General features: G+C 37.3%; 1 protein-coding gene across 7 annotated transcripts in view; it reads right to left on the reverse strand.

Annotated features, from left to right (window-relative positions):
• Nucleotides 1–26,580, reverse strand: part of BBX (BBX high mobility group box domain containing) — a 276,768-nt gene that overhangs the window by 157,487 nt on the left and 92,701 nt on the right. For 6 of the 7 annotated variants that reach the window (XM_039244981.1, XM_039244980.1, XM_039244974.1 and 3 more), the window contains exon 3: nt 7,459–7,532. The gene's annotated coding sequence lies outside the window, so the exon portion shown is untranslated. Of the gene's footprint in view, nt 1–4,301; nt 4,402–7,458; nt 7,533–26,580 lie in introns of those variants that run through there. The other variant, XM_039244979.1, reaches the window with a different exon arrangement.

Here is a 26,580-nt window from a genome sequence, read left to right on the forward strand (position 1 = left end):
AGATGTGTTACAAGATATTTGGCACTATTAGATCCATTTATTTGCCTGGAAAAACACACTTCTCTATAATAGAGATCAAAGGGAATACCAACATCAGGATAAAAATACTTAATTTAGGGGTGTCTTAGTCGGTTGAGAGTCTGACTCTTGATTTTGGTTCAGGTCATGACCCCAGGATTGTGGGGATTCAGCCCAGCAAAGCATGGAGCCTGCTTGGGATTCTCTCTCTTTCTCCCTCTGCCCCTGTCCCCCACCTTCACTGAAACAAAAATAATTAAATTTCAAAACCCCCAAAATTTAATTTATCCCTCACATTTCAGAGAAGTATTAATGCATGGAATGAAGTCATGCATGAGTTTATACTGTCCTTACTAGTAAATACCATAATCAGTATACGGATTCTATTGTTCAGAAGAAATACACTGCTAAATGTACTGTATACAATGCTTTTGAGTTTGAGTCATTCCTGTAAATAATTTTAGAGTGAAACTGAAATCAAAAGTAGCTAAGAGTTAAGGGGCACCTAGGTGGTCAGTCAGTTAAACATCTAAATCTTGATTTCAGCTCAAGTCATGATCTCATGTTCCTGAGATCAAGCCCCAAGTTGGGCTCTATGCGGACAGTATGGAACCTACTTGTGATTCTCTCTCTCTCTCTCTCTCTCTCTCTGTCTGTCTCTCCCCTGCTTACTTGCACATGTGCATGCACTCTCTCATAAATAAACAAACATTTTTTAAAAACTTGAAAAAAAATGGGGTGCCTGAGTGGCTCACACAATTGAATGTCCAGCTTTAGCTCAGGCCATGATCTCACAGTTCATAAATTCGAGCCCCACGTAGAGCTCTGTGCTGACAAACCTAGAACCTGTTTCTGATTCTGTGTCTCCTTCACTGTCTGCTCCCAACCCCACTGCTCATGCTCTGTCTCTCTTTCTCTCTCAAAAATAAACATTAAAAAAAAAAAGTAAGAATTAAAATACCTTTCAACCAATTAAACTAACATCCACAAAATTAGATCACTACTCAATGGCTTATCCTTCAGTCTATAAATACACAAGGTGAGATAATAAATTTCCTAAGTCAATTTAAAATTATTTTTACCCAAAGATGTTTAAGTCTCCGAAGTTTGTTTCCTTTTGATTATGTTTTCTGTTTTAGATAGGCATCAAATCATCAGAAACTGAAATTATTCAAGAGACAGAATAGGTGCACTTAAAATTCAAAGATAAAATTAAGAGACTTAGGTTGATTCTATATCAATATCCAACAAGCAAATGCACTATTTACCCATAACTAATCTCAAACATCAACCAATTGACTTATCTAACAGAAAAGGTATACTACCATATAGAAAGAAGTACTACACAGATGGTCAATGAATTGTACTTAGACTATTATTTAAGAAATCCTAGCAACCATTACCTGACTTATGAGCTGATATCAGAGGAAAGGAGGGAAGAAGGAAAAAAGGGATAAAAAAGGGGAGTGCAGGGGGTAGATAAAACAGGTAGATATAAGAAATTTACGCCTTCTTGACCTCTGTTGACAGTATTTCTTTTTTTTTTTCTTTAATGTTTTTTTTTTTTTTTTTTATTTCTAGGAGACAGAGAGAGAGACAGCGTGAGCAGGGGAGGGTCAGAGAGAGAGGGAGTCACAGACTGAAACAGGCTCCAGGCTGTGAGCTGGCAGTCAGCACAGAGCCCGACGCGGGGCTCGAACCCATGAACTGCGAGATCATGACCTAAGCGAAAGTTGAAAGTCGGACGCTTAACCGACTAAGCCACCCAGGCGCCCCGACAGTATTTCAAATACACAATTTTTTCTTTCCATTTTCTAAAATCTTAGAGCTGACCCTTGAACAATACATGAGCCCATGTACACACAAAATTGTTTTGATAAATACAGTGCAGTACTGGAAATACATTTTCTCTCCTTGTGATTTTCCTAATAACATGTTCCTTTCAGTAGCTTACTTTATTATATAAATATGGCATGTAATATATAAAATACACAAAATATGTGTTAATTGACTTTATGTTATATAGGTTAAGTTTCTGGTCAACAGTAGGCTGCTAGTAGTCAAATTTCTGTGGAGTCAAAAGTTACACACAGATTTTCAACTTGCAAGGGGCTGGTGCTCCTGATAACAGCGTTATTCAAAAGGACAACTCTATATGCCATTTCCCTGTTTGAGTTTACAACCGACTCACAAAGTAAAAGAATACTGTCTAGAAAAATATGAATTGGCTTGATTATAGTAAACAGAAACAGGTATAATCCAAAAGAATAATTGAGTTACTCTGCATACTAATTTTCAAATACATTCTCTTCCTAGAACCAATGAATACATATGGAAATCAATTTTTCAATGATGTAATTCCTCCATTATACAAATCACTCTGATTTTCAGTTCTTAGACTTGATTCTTTCACTTGTAAGAAACTCATTTTCATGCACAGTGACTTCAAAGTGGAAAAAATATGAATTCAGTGATTTCAAAGGTCTCCCACCCGAAAGACACAATGATATTTTTAGAATTTTAGACTGTAATAAATGAGGTTTTCTTGTTTATAGATTCATAGAAAGTTTTTTTTTTTCACTTTCATTTCACTCTCTGGTACAAAAAAAAATGATTACTTCTGTTGTGAACTGAATTAGTGGCCCTCAAATTCAGTTGGTGAAGCCCCACATCCTAATGTGACCATACTTGGAGACAGGCCCTAAAAGTAGGTAAAGGTCAAGTAAGATCATAGGGTAGGACCACTATCCAAAGAACTAGTGTCCTGTTAAGAGGAGGAAGGGACCCCAGAGTTTGCTCCCTCCATACAGAGAAAAGGTCATGTGAGTACACAGCAAGAAGGTGGCTCTCTGCAAGCCAGGAAGGGAGACCTCACCAAAAACAGAATTTGCTTGCACCTTGATCATGGACTTTAGACCCCAGAATTGTGGGAAAATAAATTCCTGTTGTCTGAGCCACCTACTCTGGAGTATTTTGTTATGTCAGCCCAAGCAGACCAGATAGTTTCTAAAACTAAAGAGCTTACAGATTTTAGGTAGTTTTACTCTACTGATAATCCAGGTGAATAACTGACAGTTACAAAGATGATCCACTTATATGGGCACCTGGGTGGTTCAGTCAATTGAGTGTCCAACTCTGGATTTTGGCTCAGGTCATGATCCCAGCATCATGGGATCAAGCCCCATGTTAGGCACTGTGGCAAGTGGGGAACCTACTTAGGATTTTCTCTCTTTTTCCTTCTGCCCCTCTCCCCACTTGCACATGCACCCTCTCCTTCTAAATAATAATTTAAAAAAAGATCCACTTATAAAGTGAAGAATTTGGAACAATTTGGAAGAGTAATTTATTCCCTTTAAATTATTTTGTATGTTTTTCTAAATTAAACAAATGAACTGTCATTTTAGAAACAGCATACAACTTTGACCCAAAAGAGGTATCAACAATATTGTGCCTGATTCCGAGAGTGTGAGGGAATAATATCAATAGAGAATGGCTTGAAGAAGTCTCAATAATTTAACCCTCATTAGAAAATAGTAACATAGGCAGCTCTCTCTGCCCATGGGTGTTGTCCCCATGTTTTAATTAAAATACGTTTTGGCACTGAAATTAAAAAAAAAAAAACTGTTACATAAAATCTTGAGATAGAAATGTTGATTCTTTTGAAATCAAACGGTATTTACTCTACATGGTAAAGAAAATTTCTTTGGCACTCTCTCCTGTTCCTGCACCTTGCATCGAGATTTTATCAAATGTGATTTAATCCAGATCTTATTAATATTCAGAGTGAAGAGCACATGTCTACATTTGTCAGTCACACTGTCTTTAAAACCCCTACATTTTCAGTGGTAAGAAGTGAATTATTAGATCATGGGGGATTTACTCTCTGCAGGATTTACTCTTTCACTCCATGTTAAGAATAAAGCCACTCCAGGGCCCGTGGGTGGCTCAGTTGGTTAAGCGTCTGACTCCTAACATCAGCTCAGGTTGTGATCTCGAGGTCCTGATATTGAGCCCCAGGTCAAGCTCCACGCTGGCAGTACGGAGCCTGCTTAGGATGTTCTCCCTCTCTCTCTGCCCCTCCTCCACTCACGCAGTCTCTCTCTCTCTCAAAATAAATGAACTTTAAAAAATAATAATAATAAAGCCAAAGCCACTTTGTACTTTTAGTAAAACTGTAGGAGAATATATAGGTCCTTTACGCATTCAGGACAATATATTAAAACACCTTAGAGGTATGTTTCTGTATTTACATATAAATATACACACATTTTACACATACATACACTGTCAGATGTCTGTGAAAGGTATTTTATAGTGCATTCAAGATTCTTGAACTCTGACCACAGTTTTCTTTTTTTTAACTTCCATTTCTTGAGTGCTTCCTAGGTGCCAGGTGCTACATCAGGCACTTGACATATTTCTTTTAATTCTCACAGTCCTACAAGGTAGAGATCAATACAAATAAGACTAGTAAATATACTGGAACCTTTTATTCTATGATGTAACAAGTTCCAACACTTGAAACATCAAGAAACTCCTTAACACTTGTCACAGATAGGGTACCATAGTTCACTGTGTTCTAGATTAACAAAAATGAAGGGATTTGTGGTCAAATAATTTCACATGTTCAAGAAATTCATTGTAAAGAATGAACAGACTTTCAGAAACTTTAAATACTAAATGCACTCTGTCTCTCCAAAAGAGCCATAGATTCAGATATTAAAGGTAAAATATGCACTGTGCATCCCAATCAGCCTTTCCTTACCCCATACCCTCTTTCTAAAGAGGCCAGTCCTATCCAATGACATAATGGTTGGCCATGGGACATGTTTTGGCTAGTGAAATAAGAGGCAGTGACATGTGCCACTTCCAACCAACAGTTTTAAGTGTCACGTTTCTACTATCATTCCTTTTTTCCTTCCACTTTAAGAGTTATGCATTCCAGGGGCATCTGGGTGGCTCTGTCAGCTAAGCGTCAGACTCTCGATTTTGGCTCGGGTCATGATCTCACAGTTCATGAGGTTGAGCCCCATCTTGGGCTCCATGCTGATAGTGTAGATAGAGGCTGCTTGGGATTCTCTCTTTCCCTCTCTCTCTGCCCCTTCCCTGCTTGCGTGCTCTTGCTCTCAAAATAAATAAATCAATTTAGGAAGGAAGGAAGGGAGGGAGGGAGGGAGGGGAGGAAGGGAGGGAGGGGAGGAAGGGAGGGAGGGAGGGAGGGAGGGAGGGAGGAAGGAAGGAAGGAAGGAAGGAAGGAAGGAAGGAAGGAAGGAAGGGGTTCTGTATCCCAGAAAGGTTGCTTCTTTAGCTTTGGTCCAGGAACAAAGAAGGCATTGAGCACAGTGTCAGCTGATTCATCAACAACATGAACAAGAGTGAGAAATTTTTACTGCCATGAACCACTCGGATTTGGGAACTCTTTGGATAATGAAACAACTTTGCCTAAACTGAATGATACATCATGTTTCCTAGATTTACTGGACTCTAGCATCCTTTGGCCATGTAACATCTTCCAGGATTTGCTGCCTAAATTATACTCCTGGATTCACACAGCATCTGCTTCTTAGTTAATACTGTATTTAAGATGATTGTAAATGTAAGGTAGAAGTATATAGTGTTAGTCACCTTCAATTAAGCTTCTTAAAATTTTATCAGCAATATGAATTTATGTCAGTTTCTTATAGTCAATAAAAAACATTTTATTGAAATAATCTGGTTAATATTCAGAAATCACAAATCAGATGGCTACTTAAGTCAAGACTGCCAAACTAATGCTGATGAACAATTTAGTTTCCAGAGCAGATCAGATAAAGTTCCCAGCTTTACTTTCTATGTATGTATTCATATTTAGCAAATTCAGAATACTGTCATAAATTTAAATTTTCTTTAAACCTCACTACATTCAACTCTTTAGGATCAATAATTGAGAACAACATATTTAATATTTCAGTATCAATATTCAAATATTCTATAGTCTATTCTGCTGACCCAGTAAAACCAAAATCAACTATACACTAACTGGCAGTCTTAAATCCAGAATCTGTATTTGAAACTTAATTATGCCTTCAAGGATGGCAAGAAAGGAGGAAAAATGATAACCAAATCCTAGTCTTCTCACTGACATTTAAGATTTTGTTGGTGTTTGGGGAGCCTGGGTGGCTCCATCAGTTAAGTGTCCGACTTTGGCTCAGGTAATGATCTCAGAGTCAGTGGGTTCAAGCCCCGCATCGGGCTGGAGCCTCCTTCGGATTCTGAGTCTCCCTCCCTCTCTGGCCCCTCCCCCATTCACTCTCTGTCTCTCAAAATAAAATAAAGACATAAAAAAATTAGAAAAAAAAAAAGACGTTGTTGGTGTTTAAATATCCAAGTAAATAGATATTCAAGCTAAGTTGTACATAGGTTTCTGTATGTACAATAGGCCTTTCGTTTATACCCACATCATAAAAGCAATATGCAATCATATTATTTCCTAAAACATGAAGGTAGCCACAGATATTCTAGACAGATTTTGAAAAGCTAACAAATCAAAATACTTGAAAACAGGAAAAGTTAAGATTAATTCTCAATCAGAAAATTAAAGAATAAATTCAAAAAATAAGTCCTAAAAACTACAACTAAACAATATTTACTAAATTTTTTCATTTTAATTTACCTCACATTCCTGTCTTTAAAGCATCAGTTCACCATAAAGTGTTCAGACATCAATAATCACACATTCTACTCCCAGAAGGAGACAACTCTATGCATTTCAGTAGCCATTATTAAGATTAATCTTAAAATACTATTGCTGTATCTTAAAATCATTTTTTAAAAACTTGTCTCCTTCGGAAATAACTTATGTACAAGAGGACAATTATAGTAGGAGGTTCAGAGTTTGATATAATTTGTCACATATATATTCTGCAATCTCAACTTTTTCTTCACTGTGCGGTTTTCATATTCAGTTTCAGAATGCTGCCACTTGCCTCTATTATTTGTAACAGATTTTAAAAAACTACTCCATAATGCTTTGATACAAATCCATTTTTCAATTAAAGCCAAAGGCAGTGCAAACAAAAATAACTTGTGCAGACTAGACCCATTTTAATACTTATTTAGGTATGTAACCTCTATATATTCAGGACTTGAATAAACTGGACATTCCACCAATAGCTCATTACTGTGGGGAAACAAATCAGACATTCTGAAATTATTTTTTTAAAATTCATGATTTTAAGGGAAAATTTAACTTACTTGATGATGGAGATTAAAAGGTCACTTTAAAAAATAGTAATTCACCAAAAACGACAAACACCACACAAAGGCATCGCCCTGCCCTGATCACTACGGGAGGCGAACGCGTCAGATGGGGAAAAGCGGGGACCGGCGTGGACAGCACGCAGTTGTCGCCGGCTTCACTGCTTCCACCCGAGTCTGATGCACCTGTGATGTGGCTCTTACCAGTCAAGTCAAGACTTTCCATTGTGATTTGAATGGAACATCAGAATTTCCAGCTTCTGTGATGCAGCAGGATTCTGTGAAAGACCCATAGGAAAGTGGTTAAATGGTGAGCCATGAAGGACTTTCAAGCAAAGCTGACACTCCTGGTCCTTTAGCAAAACTATACCCCCCAAAGTGAGTAACAGCTGAACAACCAAAATCAGGCAAATGATTAAAAGTTCCCATGCTAACACAATTTAGAGAAAGTGGCCTAAAGTGTTTATTGTCATTTTTAATTTAACAAAAAGAGAGTCACTAAAATTATTCAATGGAAAGTCTGAGATTCAAGTTATAGATAAAAAACTTTTATAGGCAATCACTTCTCAGTTTTTTGGCTGAAGTCAACTGTAGAATTACATGCAAATTCACTGGAAAACCAGGACATTAAATTGACATTCTAACTAGATTCAAGTTATTTTAAATGACTGGTCCAACCAAACCAATAAGCTGTGGTTCAGATACTAATCTGATACTGTCTATTTTAAGTGTTCTAAAGATAATGAGTGAAGCAACACAGTTTTGTTTTGTTTTAAGGTGTGGAGTATGGGGAGACAGCCACAGAGAAAAAATGTTACCAAAAAAATTACTTCCTAGCTAAAAGTGATGAAATAAATACAGGAAAGAGGATCAAAATCAGCAAAAGGTTGTCCACAAACACTAAATGGAAGACTTGACATTAATAATACTACAAATATAGACATATACCTAAATTGTATCACTTTTAAGAATTAAGTTATTTCAGTTTCTAGGTGAGATACATTTGTTTAGTTACCAGGATGCTCCAATAGTAATACTAAATTTACACTCAACTAAGAGGGAATTTCCTACCTCTGTGCTGATTATATTTCTTTACATGGAAGCACTTACATTAAATATCAAAAATATGTAATTATTCATCTGAGTAATCCTATCTAGACTTAGACAATTCAGTTATCACCCAGTGCTATTGAAAAATATAGCTGCAAACAATGAACAAAATATTAAATGGTTTCATGTGGCTTCATATAAGTTACTACTCATTCATCCATATTTTTTAAAACAACAGTATGGATGAAACAATAAATCCAGATCGTTGAAGCAAACTACAAAGGACACATATGAATACTTTCAAATTAAATAATTGTGTTTTTACAAAGGAAGTGTACAATTCCAAAAACCAAGTGGTAACATAAAGTCTATTCTTAATTATCATAAAGTAGACATTATTAAAAACACTGTTTTAGAAAATACATTATCTCATATATTTAATCACCTAAGTTTTTCATATAAATCCAAAAGTCAATATAGAAAAGAACCATTAAAATAAACATTGTTTAAAAAAAAGGAGAGAAACACTGTAAAAAAATGGGTAAAAATCATGAATAACTATTAAAAAAGGTAGGTACATAAATTGGTATAAATGAAAAAAAATTTACACTGCCAAAATTGGAAAAGGAGGGTCAAACATTAATTAACAGTGTGGATTTAATTCTTATTTTGAAGATCTGTGTAGCTTTTGGTTAAGTGAGCACATGCTTCCTGAGAAAATACATTAATATATCCTATACACAGAACTTCTTTTAGAAGCCGAAAAATAAACTCTCCGTAATCTTCCGGGTATTCTTGTTGATGTGTTTGTTTCTATAATCAAATACACACACACACACACACACACACATCAAAAAATAGACTATAGCTACACCTTATTTTGATTATTATTCAATAATTTATCAGCTGTGATGCCACTATCTACAGACAAGTGGGGAGGGACAGGAAGGAGGGTAACTATGCTGTGGCCAATAGGGATTTTTAAACTCTTAGGGTAACAGAGAAATCTTGTTGGACTTAACTGACTGAGGAGAGAAAAGCCAGGGAATCAGCCACAGAGTAGAGGTCAACTTCAAAGCTGAAGATCCTACCTGGGACAGACTCCCTTAGAGTTCTCCGATAGTCAACCTTAGAGACTCCAGATTTTATCTGATTCCTACAAAAGCCCACATAAGTAGCTTTAGAAAAGCAGTTTCAGCATAAGCTGCTCTGCATTTAAGTTACAAATACCTCTCAAAGTGCTCTCAGGTGATGGAAATGGGTGGCTGTGTGAGGTGTCAGAGGACAGAGGGGGTCAAGCACTGGCAAATGCCGAAGGCGTGAACACAACCCTGCAGAATGGGGACTTGAGTGTGCCCTTCTACCACAGCCAGGGCAGATTTTCATCTCAGCCAGCCCATGCCTGTGTTTTCTGAGTCCCACTTTGGCTTCTTCTCAACCCTGACTCTCATTCTTAGCTCACACTGCCTTGTTAAGAATCTGTTCCCTTCTCCTTTCCAAGACCTATTTCCCACCCGTGACCCCACTGCCCCCAGAGGATGCAAACCTAGCAGGACTGATCAGGCACAGCTCAGGATTTCCTCTCAGGAATGCCATGGCAGGTGGGAGAACTATCTATTAAATATCTGTTATTTACCTCTTAGTGCAAATTGGGCATCTGACTTGGCATTTGAAAAACCTATCTTAAAGAATGGGCCTCAGAAACCACTGCAAGATCCCAAAGCAACTGGCTTACTGGCACGGCTTGCGCACTGCCCCTTGGGGTGCTATGTTTTGAAAAGCTTATTATACTAAAAAAAGGTGAGGTGCCACTTCTTACAATGAGACAGACTCCCAATTAGTGTTAATGTACAGTATAACATTCAAAGACACATCATGGTAAAATCCCCTTCTATGTCAACACTGGGTGTTTTGCACCCTGATGTCATTACTGCCCCGTCAGTTCGGAAGAGACTCCAAGGCAACCATGTTGCCCACTTACATGGAAGAATATTTAATCCCCATGAATGACTGCTTTTCTGATGTTTTCATCAATTCTCTGGGTAATAGATTAAGCTTTAACTAACTCATTTTCATACATAACCTTAATTCAATCAAGCTCAATAAAAGTCATTCTGGACTGCAATTATTTGCTAAAGAACAATTACATTCAAATGAAAAAAAATTGTTAGTCATGATACAATGCATGGTACAGATGCGTCTCCATTTATGGTACCAGAAACAACAACAAAAATAGCCAAACTGCTAGAAAAGGAAATAGATTTTTCCTCATTCTCCTGAAGAATAGAATACTCTTGGCTTTACACCTGAAGAAAACAACATGGAGAACCCAAAAAAGCACATTTGAAAATTATTTTCAATGTTTGTGCTTTCAAAGAGACTGTATTTCAAATCTAAGAGTCAGCATGACCTCTGAAAGCCAAAACAAGTCCAAGTCACAAATAACAGTCTTAATACTCATTCTTTTGCTAAATCTTTCACTGGTTTCCTCCATTTTCCCAGCAACATGTATTTCACTCTCCATACTTGATGATCCAGGTTTTCTTAAAATATTTTTTTCTGTCTTAAAACTACTTCTTTACATGAGTACAATTCTTATATTTTCCTCAATTCCCTCTTTTATATACTGCATGCTTACAAATAAAACTTAAATACAAACTCCAAGCTCTATGTGTAATATATCATATTTGTAGTCTAAAAAATTTTCCCCGGGGCACTTGGGTGGCTCAGTTGGTTACACATCTGACTTCTGCTCAGGTCATGATTTCATGGTTTGTGGGTTTGAGCCCCACATTGGGCTCTGTGTTGACAGCTCAGAGCCTGGGGCCTGCTTCAGATTCTGTGTCTCCCTCTCTCTCTGCCTCTTCCCCGCTAGTGCTCTTTCTCTCAAAAATAATAAACAATTAAAAAATAAATAAATTTTAAAATAAATAAATAAAAGATTCTCACCGATTTAACAAAAGCCTTCCCTGTCCTGTGTGTGCCTAGGGTCTTCTACCCAATCTCCTCACAGGTGGCATCACACACATTACTCAATAGTACAGTACTGAAAATGCATATCAGCTATTTTATGATTTTGGCCAATGAATTCCACGCTTCAGGTCACTGTGGTCCACTCATGGGACAAAGGATGCTTTTCCTAGATATAATAAGCTGATAGTCTGACCTCCAATTAAATCAATTCCTGAAAAAGAATCTCTTCATATAGATGAAGATAACTGCAGAGACACATACTCACACACACACACATAAAAACTTACACATACACAAATATATATGCTTTTTAACAAGTGCTGTCTTTATTCATACAATATATTATCAACACTTTCGTTAAAATCTTTATGCTTGAAGCTTAAACCACAGCTATTTCACAGGCATTTTTGGCCAGGCACCAATCTTTAACAGAAATTACAAGTGTCAGCTATACTGAAAATGGAAATCTCTTAAAAGAAAATGCAAATTTGAAGTACCTCTCTGTCATCTTCCCACACAGGCCCTTGCATTTCCTCATGACCCAGGGCCTTTTGGGTAAGGAACTTTAAAGATAGTAAAATAGGCAAAACAAGAGTTCTCTAGATATCTAAGTCATTACAGATTTGTCCATCTGTTTGGACTTCCCAGTACGCTGTTAGAAAACACTAGCAGGCAGAGACAAAAAATTCTAGCAATCATTGTTGACATGGACCTCTTATGATAGCAAGATGAAAGATTTGGAGGATGCCTGAGTGGCTCAGTCGGTTAAGTCTCCCACTCTTGATTTCGGCTCAGGTCATGATCTCACGGTTTGTAAGACTGAACCCTGTGTTGGGTTCTGCACTGACAGTATGGAGCCTGCTTGGGAGCCCCTCTTTCCCTCCCTTTCTGCCCCTCCCCTACTTGTGTGCTCTCCCTCTCTCTCTTTCTCTCTCTCAAAATAAATAAATAAACTTAAAAAGATTGAAAGGTTTAGAAATCCTCTCCTTTCCAGTACTCAATATTGACCAATTATAAAACTATGATTTAAAAACTACCTACCACTTATCTATATGCCAACAGCACAGAGATACAAATGATATAACCTTTTACAGTTTGAGAAATTATTAATGACTTACCACCTATTAACACTGTAAACAGTAAGTTTGAGTTGCTGGTTTTTAGAAGCTGATGATCTAGTGGAGTAATTATACTCTCTCTCTCAGATACACACACACGTTAAATAATAGTAGAGAAAAATGTATGTCAAAATGGTAAACAAAGAATTCAAACCAGTTAGGATGCATGAGGGAATCTTTACGCAGGAAGTGAATAAAGCTGGCACCTGAAGCTGAAACGTGGCAATTTGGGGTATGGGGAGAGAGGAGATGAGGGCAGCGTTAACAGGCACGGGATGGGCTACAGTTCAGTACTGGGAAGAAGCAAGCTGGGAGGGACAGGAAGCAGATCTGGCTGAAGTGCAGGGTTCACATCAGAAAGTAGAAAATGAATTGTGGGCAAATGAGAAAGCAACGCAATTTGTTCTTTCCTTCTTTTTTTTCTCCCCGTTGTCTCAAAGAATAGAGTATAGTTAGTAGCATGGTGTTCTGCAAAGCACACTGACCTTCGTTAGGGCCAAACCCTCCATCTACCATTTAGCACCCTGCAATTGTGGGCCAATTCCTGAGACTCTGAGACTCACCTGCAAAACGGAGAGAGCAATCTCTCCACTTCTAAAGGGTGCCTTAAATTATCAGAAGATATAAATACGAAGGATTTGGCATAGAGTAAATGCTCAATAAATGTTCATAATCTCACTAGAGTTAATACTAGATAACAGAAAAGCATTTAATAAAGTTACTTGTGAACATGCTGAAATTTGCCTTGAATATTGTCAGCATTTGGATGCTAAGAAAATTGCTAGTTTTTCCAGTGGGATTTCACTGTATATTCTGTTTTAATTTAGGTGGTTTTAACATACATTTAACTCTGACAGTGTGAGCAGCCACTTTTTACTCCTACCAATTTTGAGGTACATTAGCTGATTTGATAGTATGGATATTTCATTATAATGCTCATTTGCCATAAGAATGTTGTTTCAGGGACCATGGTGGAACCATGAATGTCTGCAGTTTCCATAAGTGGTGGTGGAAAATGAGTAGGCATTAGTCCCGTCAGATGGCTTGGCAGGGAAGCAGTGAATGCCTCTTTTATACTCCTGTGAACTACATAAATGTGCCTTTGACCTTCTCAGGCAGGGGAAATTGCACATTTAAGGCAGAAAGAGTTTCCCTTCCAGGAAAAGTATAAAAACATGCTCGCTAGCAGTTACATCAGGAATACCAACAGGGAACCCCCAGGTACTTTGGGAAGATTCATTAGCTCTATCAAGTCACTGAGTACTGAGCTGGAAAATACAAGGTTAGGATAATCCCAGCCCTGTGGGATAACCTGCCATACTTTACATAGGTTAGACCAAATGAACCCTGTTCTGCACACTTCAGGAATTAGTCTGAACCTTTAGGGAGGCGTTCTGTGAATACAACCCACTGGAGAAACCTCAGAACCACCTTGTCCTTTGAGGTAAGAAAGAGTTCCTTCAAATCTGTTTTCACTTCAGCAGCAATTCACAATATACATAAAATCATTTACTTAATTTAGTCCAAAGTCATTCAGTTTTAGTAAATCAGTCATTTGCAATTTACATAAATTTTAAATGGAAAATATTCTGTTCTGAGAAGGGCACTAGTTGTTTCCCTTTTTCCATTAATTAACTAATTAAATAAATAGCAAACTTAAAGAAATCATAAAAATATAATTTACAATTGTGTGATGTTATGAAAAGGTATATATTCTATTGATATTTTACATTGTGGTTTTTTAAGAAAGACTAATATTCAGGAGTCAGGAAAGACTAATAATCCCTGTCCCTTACAAGTACCTAATGTGCATCTAGCAAAAGCTTAGCTGCAGAAAGACTCTTGCTTCAAATACGTTAAATGCAAGAATATTCCTAATATGAAGACACGAAGAATCTGCTCAAAAGTGATCCAGTCAGTGTCAATACATCCCGTTTTGAAGTTACTTATTCACAGAACAGTTGTTCCTGGGACAAACAATACCACACGGTGTTTTACTGTGTTATCAGAAGCATCCAAGAAACTTTTCTTAGAGGGACGCAGGAAGTCCAATCACAACATTTGGATAGCTGAAACCAGAGCGAACCGGAAAGGGTAAAGTGATGGGACAAAAGGCATGCAGCTGGTTTGTGACCAATAAATCCCTCAGGTCTCCACAGTTCCTTTCCCATGACTCCACACTGCTAACCTGCAGGAGTTGATGTTCTCCCCACCAGAGTATGATAAGTCATGGGATCACAGAATGCTGGAGGCAGAAGAGAGCTGGAGCCTCCTGCTTTCAACCCCTCTGACCACAGCAAGCTAGCGTCAGAGCTAGGCCAGAACCCAGGGCCCCAGTTTGCCATTCATAGGGAATAGGATGCTCCAGATCAGGTTATATTAGATCCTTGGGCTCCCTGAAGTCTTCAGAGAAGCAACATTCGGCTGGAAAAGGATCATAAAATATGGTCTAACTTCTCACTCTCAAGGACAGAGGGTCAGAGACTACTTCTTGGCTATAGAATACTTTCTTCTTCTGAGTTTGAAGACAGAATACTCTGGTTTCTCTTCAGATCGTATAAATCTTTCACCTTTTACTGAGTTTCAAGATAGAGAATGACATTTTTTAGTTGTAGAAAGAGCGTGCAAAATATTTATCTGTTTTTAAATATTTTTATAAAGATACTTTGGAGTAAAATGTTACAGTTGGTTTATATGTGTGGAGGAAGGGAGTCTAGAGGAACTCTACTTTCTACTCAGCTTTGCTGTGAACCTAAACCTGCCCTAAAAAAACAGAGTTCATTAAACTTAAAAAAATTTAAAAAAAAGCGGATTTGAGTATACTTTGTTCTAACAATATGAAAATTAAATACGGACTAAAAATGCCAAGACAATGACAGTTGAGAATACATAAAGCGCAATTCTCCTTTAAATATGCTCACTCCCACCAGAAACACTGAGTACCAACCATGTCCTGCATTAAAACTAAGCACTTGCCGTACAACAACCTCTGTACAGTACCAATGCTCCACTGGTCCCTATTCTTTGATAAGTGCCTCTGCACTGGTTGCTACTGCTCCTACAGCAGTCACTATTTAAAGTAATAAAGGAGCTCCTGGCTGGCTCAGTCGGAGGAACATGCGACTCTTGGTCTAGCAGCTGTGAGTTCACATTCCATGTTGGGTGTAGAAATTACTTAAAAATAAAATCTTAATAAAATAAAATGGTAATATATAATATTTGGTTCAAATTGAATCAATTTAAAAAAGCAAAGAAAATAGTCTACAAGTATTCCCATTGGTAGACACAAAGCCACCTTTTAATACTAATTCCAGTATAGCAATCCTTTAAAGCTCAGTGTTCTACAGCCCCAGGGGCCACCAATTATAGGAAATACAAAGTTAATAGTGAAAGGCATGTCCCAAGATACATCTGTAATAGCTATGGTTTACAAAACTGCTAGTAAATATTTTGAAATTTTAACTTTTTTATAATTAACAAAATCAGATTTTGTAACCTTTCAGGCTAAAAAGGATATTCATTGTAGAACATTTTTAAATGAGAAAATAAGCAGCCACAAAAGTACATTTTTCTATACTGGCTTTTCTTAAGTAGATTATAATAGACAGAAATGTTTTTGCCTGGCCAATACACATGGATCTCCCACTTTCTGGAAAAAGCATTCTGATCTTTGGGAAGATCTCCTCCTTGCTCACAGACCATGTACCTTGTGTGGGACTGATCTAATTCTACCTAAGCCTCAAGAACAGAAATATTACCCAGGCTCATTGATCATCTTATTCCATCTTCCTGGACAGTATGGTTGGGTGAGAACTGGGTATGAAACCAGCATCGGGGCACAACACACAAAATAACAGATGTGGTACACTCTGTTATTACTAGCACCTGAAGTGAAAGGAGAAAAGAAAGTAGAAGGGTTTACATTTTTGTTGCAATAAGAGAAAAAGAACATAAAAGTATTGGAGGATGGATTTATTTTACTTTAGTTCAAATCCTAATTTCAACCAATTAATTCCAATTTTTTGGCACATTAGGCCATTCAATGGATCAAGATACTTAAGCGTTTAATCTGTACTCCCACAACACCAATTTCTCTTTCAATTTCTATTTCCTATAAAGATAAGCTTCAGGTTTCAACAAAAACACTGAAAAATTGGCTAATGTTAATCTGACATCTAAAACTAATTCTAAGGACATTTCTAATGTCTTGAAATTTGTTATGTGTGCTTTATACTTAAGTAGATAGTGGCACACAATTCATTTTCCATGCCTGAAGATATATTTTCTCAGACTTAGGAGGGAGAAAATATAACATGGAATAGTTGGGAATACCGTGTTTTGCTTTGTCATAGTTACCATACGTTATTTCTGGAAAAAAAAAAAGTAACCAATTTTTGAAGGATTAAAACATGATACCAAGACTGTTGTGAATATAATGCTTTAAAGGGAATGTTCTTTGTAACGTGACTTAGTTTATAGTCATAGTCAATAAAGAACCAAAGAGTTGGGTATAAGACAATATATTGGAAATTATTTTCTTCATAAAATCTCTCATATCAGCGTATTTGACCCAGGCTCTTTCATAGAAATTGAACATAATGGGGGCATCTGGGTGGCTCAGCCCTCCTGGTTTCATTTCAGGTCATGCTCTCACAGTTCGTGGGTTGGAGCCCCACATCGGGCTACATGCTGACAGTGCAGAGCCTGTTTGGCATTCTCTCTCTCTCCTTCTCTCCTCACAAAATAAATAAAATGAACTTAAAAATAAATAAACAACAACAACAAAAAAAGGAAAAAGTTGAACAGTATCTGTGTGATGTGTTTACCTATGAACATACACATATAACCAAAAACCTCAACTTCAAAGTGCTGAGTTCTATAGTTACTCAGATTCCAGTGAGTCCCTACTAGAATTTAAAAGCAACAACAGAGGTGTCTGGGCGGCTACGTTGGTTAGGCCTCTGACTCTGGTCTTGTGGTTCGTGGGTCCAAGCTCCACATGAGGTTCTGTGCTGACAGCTCAGAGCCTGGGGCCTGTTTCTGATTCTGTGTCTCCCTTTCTCTCTGCTCCTGCCCTACTCACGATCTGTCTCTGTCTCAAAAATAAATAAACACTGAAAAAGAATTTTAAAGCAACAAAATACCACACGTACTTGTTTCTTACTTTGGAGATAAGATAATTCTGATACAAAGAAAGCAATATCATTTAAATGCAAATTCAGACCTAGGATATACTTCTAAACAGCAGCTATTTCAACAATACTTTGACATTTTTTGGAAATGTTAAAACCTGCTTCAACAACACAGTTAAAACTCAACATCAATTATTCTACTTTGGGGGTGGACAGTAACAGGAAGACTACTAATAAATTGTGGATTCTGATTCTGGCAGGTAGTTCAAAGTCTTCAAGGAAACTAGTAGGCATCAAGAGTTTAGTATAATGAATTTTGATAAAACGTTAAGATATAGTCGAAGATGCTGACTTGAATAGACTAGAAACCAAGTCTATTTGTGTATAGTAAAATCTGCAACACAGTTCAATATTGTTGCTAACAAGATAATTTTAATTAACTAAATTCCTTTTAGCCCATACTCCACTCCCACTGCCCTTCCTCTCTCAAAAGCTATCATTTTAATGTGCTTACTGTTTTGAATGTGTGGTAATTTTACACAGAGAATGATACATTAGATAAACAAAGGTAGAGGAGAGGACAGATGCCATTAAAAGGGAAATTTTAAAGTTCTACTATGAGAACTTAAATAACAATTGTACTTATTTTCTGAGCTATGTTTCTTTCTCCAGAGCAAAATGGAGTTGAAGATTCAACTCTCTGCCCACCTTACTTTCACCATCACCTTGAAATGGGGTCCCCTAACTCTTAGTAAAGAGGATGGTGGGAATTAGAGCAGCAAGAGAGATGAAAATGATAAGGCTAATGTAAATCTGACAATACCCATATGACTTTTGTTTCAGGAAGACTACAAAGCAGCTGTAACCATCTAAATTTCATTGTAAATTTCACTGTAAGGTTCCAAGAAAACACCATAGTTTCTGTCCTATGAACGCTCAACTACTCAGCAAGAGTCTCAACAAACACACAACAGATTGTTTATGTGTGACAAGAAGATGTAAAATTAGAAGAAGAAAAGTACTAAAGAACTGATCTTAAGCAACACTGAAGCTGAGATTGGTGTCTTCAAACTTTCTTCACAAATCTACTTTCCCCCAACCCCATCACAGGTACCAGCAAGTTTCACTCTACCATCCTCTACATCAAAACCTGCTCTTATATGAGAGTATTTACAATACTAAACTGAGAAGTATAATTTGCAATGCTAATAGGCATTATTAAGTTTAAGTTTAAAAAGTCTCTAAATGTAGAGTAATAAAAAGCAGTACACCCATAGATATACAAGTAACCACTGTCATCTTTGTTTATATGACTGAAAAATAAGACCTATAGTCTAAACTTATAGCATCAATTGTAACTAATAAAAGTCTGAAAGCAGAGAAGATGCCTGCCTGAACTGAAAAGCATGTAAAATGACAACTGCAATAAAAGACAGCAGTGTGAAGTACTCAAAAAGAAATTGGACTTAGAAGAACTACACCTTCAGGATGCCAGGGTGGCTCAGTTGGTTAAGCATCCAACTCTTGATTTCAACTCAGGTCATTATCTCAGCATTCCTGGGATCAAGCCCTGTGTCTAGCTCCATGCACACAGCATGGTGCCTGCTTGGGATTCTCTCCCTCTCTGCCCCTCCCCTGCTCCTAACATGCACACATGTACTCTCTCTCAAAATACATACACATTTTTCTTAAAAAAGAAAAAAAAAAAAAAAAAGAACTATACCATCCAGCAAGAAGGGATGAGAGCTCACTCTACCCAGTGCTGTCTATATTAAAGTGAGGACAGAAAGAACTCAAAGAGCTTCTGGGACCAGCTCATTGCCAGATTATGGACAGGGTAAGCAACCCTGTTTGGGGCAGAATGGCTAAAGAAAATGAAAATGTTACTCTGGAAAAGAAGAAGTGTTGTTTTCATATCCCTTTGGGGTCTCTTAAGAAAGAGGCATCAGATATAATTTTACAGGGTGGCTTCAGAGTTTAAAACTGTAATCAATGAACAGATGTTTCCAGGAGGCAGTTTGGGGTGTTCAGTATGAGGAAACACTTTCCAATTCTCAGATCGGTCCAAAAATAAAGTGAGTTCCTCTTGGATATTTTCCTATCCATGGAGATGTTCAAGCAGAAACTTTAGCATGAGTTCTTGTATGGGGATTTATTTGTCCAGGACACTGAGGGCTGATCTCTATGTGTTAGTCTAGGATCCAAGCATTCCAAAATTCTCCAACTTTCTGAAATCAAAGCAAATGAGAGCTGGAAGCCATGAGGCTTGAAATCCATTGTGCCCTGTAGTCATGGTGCCCAGCAACCAGACCTCTATCCCCTTGCTCCAACAACTAAATATGCTAGTACAATAATATATCAAAGGACAGTTTAGCTGTTTGCACTTTAAACCACAATGAATGCTAGTAGTAATCTAAATGTTTAAACAACTAGAAATTGAGCATATGCTAGTTTCTAATTAAAGACAATATAGATCTTTTCATATAATCAAAGATTTAATATTAATACAATTCAATTATCAGCTCCTTAACTTATGTTCATATCGCTACAATGAACTGAAACTGATTAACATAGGAAATTCAAAGAAAACATTATAAATATTTATATAAGTATAAATAATATCTATATTCATAGAACTGTTCTTTGGAATCCAAAACACTTTATGGGCATTTAAATCTATAAAAAATTATTATAGTAATTTATATAACAAGGTTTTTTTCCATTTTATACATTAAGAAGACAGAGCCATCAATAGCTAGTTATACTCATCAACTTCACAAATTAAAACAAAAATTTTCCAGAGTAAAAATTATCAGATGCGTAAATCATTCAACCACAAGGCTTCTCTACGTGCGTTTTTAATCATTACTTTCTGAACATCCCCAAAGACTAGGCTACTAATTTTAAGAGAGCAAAGGATTTGTCAGATATTCACGTTTGGCTAGGGATCTTATTTTCTAATTTGTATCTTACAGACCTAGGTCTACATTTTTATTTCATTATCTTAGGAAATTTGCCTTTCGGCATATTTTTAGCTGAACTTGCAGGGTAGAGAAGGCACTCTGGGATTAAAGATCATGAGGTTAATATTTTGGTAGGATTAACATACCTTATAATTGACTTCCTGAGGGATTTTGCCATTGTTCCCTGCCAGAGGCCATTCCCTTTCAGTTAGAATTCCACTGTACAGATAACTACTTAATACCCGCCCGGTGAGCACTTTTGTAACTGAACATTTTTATTGTGTGAACCCTTCTCTGAAGGTTATCCCAAATATCTAACATAAGAGCAAAAAACAAAATCCCATAACCCTAACTTTCCAAATCATATTTCTCAGTAAAAATGAACTACAAAAAAATTACAGGTATGTACACCTAGATGCTTTGAGAAAGTGAATGAAAAGGACTAATAACAAATATTTCTAAGATTTCATGAAAGGTTCCTACTAGGATCTGTAAAAGGGAGAGGTTAGCAGGCCCTTGACTGCCAGTGCTAATAGAAGGCAACTAATTAAGTATTCTGAAAAACATTTTCAGTTCAGTTTGGAATTGCACAAAGGATCTCTTCCCATAAATGATTTTTCTTAAAATAATAGGATATATGCAAACATAATTTTTAAGTTCTTAAATACATAATTTTTTTAAAATTTTTACTTATTTTGAGAGAGACAGATTGTAAATAGGGGAGGGACACAGAGAGAGGGAGACACAGAATCTGAAGCAGGCTCCATGCTCTGAGCTGTCAGCACAGAGCCTGATGTGGGGCTCGAACTCAGGAACTGAGATCATGGCCTGAGCTGAAGTAGGATGCTTAACCGACTGAGCCACCGAGGTGTCCCCATAAAATTTTAAGTAACTACTAATGCTATTTATTATGGTTAAAAGTAAATTTTATATTTTGTGGGTAACAGGTGAGAGAGATGGCAACTGGAAAGAAACGGAAGGGTCTTTGGTAGCTAAGGGAAATTGACATGGGACTGAAATGTCACCAGGCTGCTATAGACAATGCACAAATATCAAGAAGAAATGCATGCACTGCTAATATTTATATGCACGAGATCCCTACTTAAAAAGAGGCATTGTATTTAAAAACAAGCCAGAACACCCAAACTTTCCTTAAATTACTAGCTTTTCCTTTATATATAATTTATATATATATATATATATATATATATATATATATATTTGAGCTAGTTCTAAGTGAGGAGAATGGTGTTAGCCCAAAAAATGGGAGAGTAAAATTTATATAATATGTATCAAACACAATGTTTGCTTAAAAGCTTTTAGATAGCCTAAGCCAGGAGATTTATTTTAAGTCTTCCACTGCACAGATATTCTATGGTGACTATCTCATCCCTTCTTTTCATCTAAGTATCTTCACTATTTTCATCTAAGTGGTTTACTAACAGCAATGCTTGCCTGGGGCACTTAGTGAGGTAGATATGATTAAACAATAGTCAGATGTGCTGAGTGAAAGGGGGGTCGGGAAGGGGGTGAGGAGGAGCCCAAGGGCTCAGAGTTCAGAGCAGAGTGGCAAGCTGGTAATACCCTACTATCATGGAAAAGCCTGAGTGACCAGGTGGTGAGGAGTAAGAAGGTAGCTAAACACTTTGTTCTAGTTGGCAGAGATCCAGTTTGCCCTCTTTTCTTTAACATATAGTGTTACCATGGAATGAACCAGAAACCAGTTGAGTAGACTGCCGGATTTGTGAAGCCTCCAAGTACACACAGGTGAAACCATAGTCTAGATGAGAGAGATTGTCTGAGAATGAGAACAGGAGCTCAAGGACTGAAGTCTCAGGGAACCCTCACAGCCTTATCTCTCAACAGTACCTTCAGCTCAGCACTGAGAGGAATAAGGAGAGAAGCCTTTCTTTTAGCACTGTGGAGTATTTTCAGAAGTTGATGTGGCCTCTTGTCAGGATGTGCTAACCCTGAAGCCCCCATTCCCTATGGGAGCACACTACAGCCTGCCTGGAGCATATACTGTTCTTCCATGACTTTTCCTTACCTTTACAATCCCCAGTATTTCAAAAGATCTCTACACACTGAAGCATATTTCACTCACTGAATTATATTCCCTCAGCCAGATTATTTATATACATAAACATATATATATATATATGTATTTTAAAGCAATGTCAACCCCCAACATGGGGTCTGAACTCACACAACCCAGAGTTCAAGAGTTGCTGCTCTACAGAAATGAGCCAGCCAGGTGCCTCTATTCTATTTTCTATTAGAACTGGTTTAAAAGTGAAAGATACGTTGATTGCTTTGGTAAGGGACAGAAACGACAAACTCATCAGGACAGGGCCAATCCTATCTGAAGACAGGATCACTTTCCCGGCTCCTCATCCCATAAATGTAAGTGGTTCAGTTCAAAATAATTTAGGCAAGGTCAGCAACCAAAATAATACCAGGTTGGCTTTTTTCTTCAGGGGTGCGGTGGTGGAGAAAGAGTACACTCAAATATAAAGAATAGCTACACTTCTTCTGAGGCATTTAACTAATCAGAACTTGTAGGGGCCTCAAAAAGTTTCTACAATGCAGCTTTCTTTTGAATCAATAACTCTCAACCCAGAAAACAAACCACAAAACACAGAACTTTTAAATGTTTTTATTTATTTCTAGGAGAGAGAGAGAGAGACAGCGTGAGCTGGGGAGGGTCAGAGAGAGAGGGAGTGACAGACTCCGAAACAGGCTCCAAGCTCTGTGCTGGCAGTCAGCACAGAGCCCGATGCAGGGCTTGAACCCACGAACCGCGAGATCATGACCTCAGTGAAAGCCGGACGCTTAACCGACTAAGCCACCCAGGTGCCCCAACACAGGACTTTTAAAAACGCAGATGCACAGGCACTACTTCCTACCCTAAACCACTTAAATGAGATAGTCTGTAGATAGATGCATCCAGAAGACTAAATGTTTCCCAGGTGACTCCAAGGTGCAGCCAGGTATGAGAACAACACTTATTTATGGATAAATAAATATAAATCTATTTAGAAATAAATATATATATGGACTGAGTAATATATATAGATTCTTTTTAATTTTTTATTTTTTTAAATAATGTCTATGCCCATTAATGGGGCTCAAACTCACAACCCCAAGATCAAGAGTGGCATGTTCTACCAGCAACTGAGTCAGCCAGGTGCTGGTTTTTAAACAATAGTTTTTATTTTATTAAGTGCTATAAATTAAGTATTAAAAGGTGACAGCACTTGGGAGCTCAGCTGGTTACAGCACAGGGCTAAAATGGTCACAGGTAATAATGAATCAGACCAGTCAGGCTTATTGTCTTCTACAGCAAAACTGCATCTTTACCCTGACAGGCAACTCACCAGTTTTGTCCATATATATGAATGTGTGAAAAAGGCATTGGAAAAAAGTTTCTCAACACAAGTAACGGAGAGCTGTTTTCACATTCATGAGGCATCAACAAAGGACACTGTGATGCGTGTCAGTCATGCTCTGTCTTGTGTCCTCTCCCATATCATTTGGCCAAAAACATGTTTGCGACATAGCTATTATCAAGGATGGATTCTGTGGCTACAAGAGTAGAGGGCAGAATTTCTCGACACGCCAGCCAGCTACAATCAGATGTGTGCTATGATTACTACTTAAATAGATAGAACACATTAGACACTAAGCAGTGTGTTTGTAGAAACAGAAAATGTAGGGGTGGCTGGGTGACTCAGTGGGTTAAGCGACCAACTCTTGCTATGAACTCAAGGTTGAGATCTAGCCCCTGATCTAGAATTCTCTCTCTCCCTCTCCCTTTGCCCTCTCCCCCCCCCCCACAGGCTTTCTCTCCCTCAGGAAAGGAGGGAGGGAGGGAGGGAGGGAGGGAGGGAGGGAGGGAGGAAGGAAGGAAGGAAGGAAGGAAGGAAGGAAGGAAGGAAGGAAGGAAGGAAGGANGGAGGGAGGGAGGAAGGAAGGAAGGAAGGAAGGAAGGAAGGAAGGAAGGAAGGAAGGAAGGAAGGAAGGAAGGAAGGAAGGAAGGAAGGAAGGAAAATGTAGCTCACAACTCAGCCCAAAGTTAAGAACACCGGTCTTTGTCTTTAACATTCTAAGGAGCAATGTGAATGGTGGGCAGAATAGGTGGAGGTAGTGGGAGAAGGTTATTACCCTCAGTGAAACTGCTTAATTTGACAGTTTCACAATTTGTCACTTGATAATTAATAAATTAATGTTTTAAATCTTTCCATAATGATACTCAGTATCATGTGCATAATTAGTACTAACCTGGAGACTACATCCTTCATGAGTTTTTGGCATCTTTGTCCCTACATTAATAGTTGGTCCTCATATGTAGAAATCAGTAGAGATTTATATATTCTTAGACCCTGGACAGTTTTCAAATTAACAGTTTTAAAAGATGTTTGTTTGTTTGATTTTGGTTTTGGTTTGTTTCCTCTGCATTAGCAATTAATCTGCAATACAGCTTCCTTTGTGAAGAGGAGGTGCTAAGGACAAGTCTACTGATTAACTGGGGAATTTAACTACTCAGATCATCCAAAACACACAGCCTCAGCTCTGTAAGCTCAGTACAAAGAGACCACATCTTATCAGGGGAAAAAAATGCTGAACTATTCTAGAAATTGCAGGCTTCCCTGAGCCCAGATCAAACATTTAAAAAGTAAACACTTCAGAATTATAAAGAAATCAAAACACTCCTTTCAAGTGGGAATGATCAAGGAAGTAAAATTGCTGTTTTTGAGCAACACAGTAGTTTCCTATCTGGAATTTTTCTACAGAAAAAGAGAACTTCTCTCAGGTACTGATACCTGTTACAAGTGTTCCTAATTTCTCAATTTTTTAACTTTCCATTTTACTTTAAAACTGGAAAACAAACCCTGATGCTCAGAGTTCATTGCAAAACAACGTAAACTACACATCTGGACCAAAGAAATGCTAATATTAAGTATAAAAGTCAGTGACTACCAACTGTTTTGTGCGCTATCTACTTTTGTTTGGGGTTCAATTTCAAAATGTCTCCTGTTCTGTGAATTTTATTAATTATGTCACAGCATTCACTGAAATAACTGTAGAGTTTATTAAACTAAATGGAAATAACCTCAGTGAATCCTAAAATAAGTTTCCTCAGATAAAAATAGTATATGTAGGAGAAAGATGAGAAAATAAAAGTATTTAATCTGTCTCAAACTTTGTTTACTGAGGGGCTTTCAAATGACTAGTTTTGTATTTTGACATCAGGGCTGTAAGATATTTTATTTATGAAGAAATTATGTAATATGTTTTATTTTCATTCTAATGTAAAAAAACAAGGAAGCAAACACCTACACTTAATATATGCACATATTTATAATCAGCAACCATTTGATTCATTATGTCTGCTAAAAAACATGGAGCCCTTTATATCTTTCTGTACTGTTTAAAATTGTTAAAGTGAACACTTACATCTTTAATATAATTTTTTAAAATATGGAGCCCTCCAGTGGCCAAATATTTATATATTACCATTTAAAGAAAAACATTAGTGTTCTCTTCATGGTTTCTTTTTCACAAATGGAAATAACAATTATACATTCTTGTTACGTGTCATTTTCTAAATAATTTAATGTGTGTCCTCTTCAAAATAAGCCATACTTATATCATTATCAATACTAAGATGCAATCTACTTAGAAAAGAAAAAAACAATTTGAACCTGCTTAACCCTGGAAAAGTAGAAGTTAAATGACACTCAATCACACACACACACAAAATGCATGTGTTGGACCTGGAATACCTTATTCTTCCACAATGATCATGTGCCAGGGAAAAATTAAATGAGTTCACTGTGGGTCAAAATAGTTGCTTAGAGCATTTATCAATATGCTGGCCTCAAATTCTAATTGCTACCATCACTTGATAATTAAGTAAAAGCCAGCACAGCTTCCAAACGAACGAGCAGTTACAAGAACAGTCCACACTTTCCTTAGCAGTGTTCATCTCGTTTCCACAGAGACACATACATCTTCCTCTGTATTTGGGAAACGACCAGAAACTGATTTCTACTGACAGACCCATGATGAAAAACACTAATCAAACAG

Source organism: Hyaena hyaena, unplaced genomic scaffold (assembly GCF_003009895.1).
Source record: "Hyaena hyaena isolate Hyena2069 unplaced genomic scaffold, ASM300989v1 scaffold_251, whole genome shotgun sequence".
Lineage (NCBI taxonomy): Eukaryota > Metazoa > Chordata > Mammalia > Carnivora > Hyaenidae > Hyaena > Hyaena hyaena.